This window comes from Portunus trituberculatus, chromosome 21, assembly GCF_017591435.1.
Source record: "Portunus trituberculatus isolate SZX2019 chromosome 21, ASM1759143v1, whole genome shotgun sequence".
Lineage (NCBI taxonomy): Eukaryota > Metazoa > Arthropoda > Malacostraca > Decapoda > Portunidae > Portunus > Portunus trituberculatus.
In genome coordinates, this window is record NC_059275.1 from 5,049,375 (window position 1) to 5,051,874 (window position 2,500).

At 42.5% G+C, this 2,500-nt stretch overlaps 1 protein-coding gene across 1 annotated transcript in view; it reads right to left on the minus strand.

Moving 5' to 3' along the window:
• Nucleotides 1-2,500, minus strand: part of LOC123506924 — a 283,593-nt gene that overhangs the window by 35,476 nt on the left and 245,617 nt on the right.

The window sequence follows — 2,500 nt, forward strand, 5'->3', positions numbered from 1 at the left end:
AGGTTAAGGTAAGGAGTATTTGTGTGTGTGTAATATTTGGTATTAGCGTTAGTATTAGTGTTAGTTAGGTCTTTTGCTGTGTTAGTTAATGTCTTCTGGTAATTTGAAAGGTAGGGAGACTATAGTATTCTTTCCATTCTCTATTTCTGTAGTTTCTATTCTTAATATACGGGTACTTTTTACAATATACCGAGGTGAATTGATAAGACGTAGAGGAATATATACATTTTTCATGCATTCTATTTTCTTATCTGTCTGGCAATTTATTTACATATTTACCTGACTATTCATCTGTCTATCTGTTTATCTATCTATCTCCTCTCTTTACCTATCTACGAACCTATTAAATTATCTGCTTATTTCACCTTTGTTTTTCTTCATTATAGACTGACTTCATCTTTGTCATCATCTCTCGAAGTATTTCCCTTATTTTCAACTTCATTTTTAGTCATCTGTCAATGTCTTCCAATGAAAAATAATTAACATTCCTGCTCTTTTTATTATCACCATCACCATATGTTGAGTGAAGGGAGGGACAGAGCTGGTAGTGGTGGTGGTGATGGTGGCGTCGGAGTAAAGAAACAGGGGCGTGGTGGGCAGCGAGGCAATGGAGGAAAATCACTAAGGGGAGCGAGACAAAAGCAAGATACAGGGCAGAGTAATAGGGAGGCTTGATGTGTACGGGCCAGTGATGTATGGGAGATGAGGAAATGATATAACAAAAGAGGGGGAGAAAAGGAGAAATTAGGGAGAGGATATGGATGGGGAGGAGAAGAGAAGAGAGTCGAGGTGAGGAGGGATTGTGGTGTATGGGTTAGGATTAAGAGAAGTTACGGGAAGGATTGAATTACTGTGGGGATGATATTGGGGAGGAGAGATTACAGAGAAGAGATTAGAGTCAATAGAGGGGAAGGTGAGGGGAGATTGTGGCATACGGTGAAGGATTAAGAGCAAATAGGAAGTAAATGAGGAGTATAAAGGACTGAATTACGACGCCACTAAGGTTATGAAAAGAGCGCTACATCTCCTGCCGAAAAATTCCCTTGAGCTAACACCGAACCAGTGACCAAATTTACCAGGACACCAGGACACAAGGACACGTTTTCATATCTATTCTACTTACTATTTGCTGATTCTATACAGCTTCAGAAACTTACGTGGGGATAAAAATAGTAAAGACTCTGGCTATTAATCTTCTGACCTCCATAGACCCTTCCTAATGTAAATAAAATCGTCTAATCACACCCAAAATTCAAGGTAAAAATGCGTCCAAATACTGAAGGGGTTAACCACGCGGCCAAGCACTGTGCCATGACGAGATTCACAGTGCGTAGGAATGGCTTAGTGTTATGATGCGTGGAAATGGCGTGGGAGAGGAGGATAACGGGGGAAGGAAGGGAGATATGGAGGAAGGGGAGGTAAAGGGGGAGGAAAGGGGAATACCAAGCGTGTAACCTCCCCTCAACACGATTAGTGTGACTCATAAACCAGAGACGGAAATCACAACAAAAAATGGAGAAAAAATGTGTTTCCCTCCCCTTATTCCCTTCCCCCTTGCCTCCTCTTTCGGATTCCCCATATCCTTCTCCCCTCACCTCATCTCTCACTTCCTTCCTCTCCCCCCTCCCTCTCTTCTCCCTTTCTCTACCCTCTCTCATTTCCTCTCCCCTCCCTACACTCTCAAACTTCCTCTTTCCTCTCCCTTGCTCAATCTGTCTCCCTCTCCCTCCCTACTATGCCTTTTCTATTGTGGTTCCCTCCCTTCCCCTTCCCTCCACGCTCTTTCCCTCTTACTTCCTGTCCTCTCTCCTTCTCTCCTTCCCTTCCACACTCCTACATGACTCAAATTTCTTAATTTCTTTTTTCCTTCATCTCGTCTTTCTTTTTTCTTTCTTTTTAACTTTTTTTGCTCATTGTTTCTCTCTCTCTCTCTCTCTCTCTCTCTCTCTCTCTTTGTTTGTTACTTTTTCTCCTTCACATAATTTTTCTGTATTCTCTCTATTCCTTTCTCCATTTTCTATCATTCGTATTTCCATCTTCTCTTTTCTCTTCACCTTGCTTCTCCCTCTTCATTCACTGTTATCTACTCTTACTTATTTTCGTAATGCTCTTCCCTTATTTCTTCTTATTCCTCTCTATCTTCCCTTTTTCACCTCTTTCTATTAATCGTCTAAGCGTTCATCAAATTCTCCTCTTTAATCTTCTTTCACCTTCTTACTTCCTCTCTTCCTTCTCTCCAAAATCATCTATATTTTCCCTCTTTTTCTATACTATCTTCACATTTCCTGCCATCTATTCCTCCTAACTTCTTCCACTTCCTCTTGTTCCCCTCCACTCCTTTCCTCCCTCCCTCTCCCTGACCTTCACCTCCTTAGGCCTCCCCCCTCTCTCTCTCTCCCCTCACTCTCCCGTTCCCCACCCTTGGCAGTGACCTAGTGAGCACGAGGCACGAGTGGTCACTGGTGCCAGATGTCCTTAGCACCTCCTCTCTCTCTCTCTC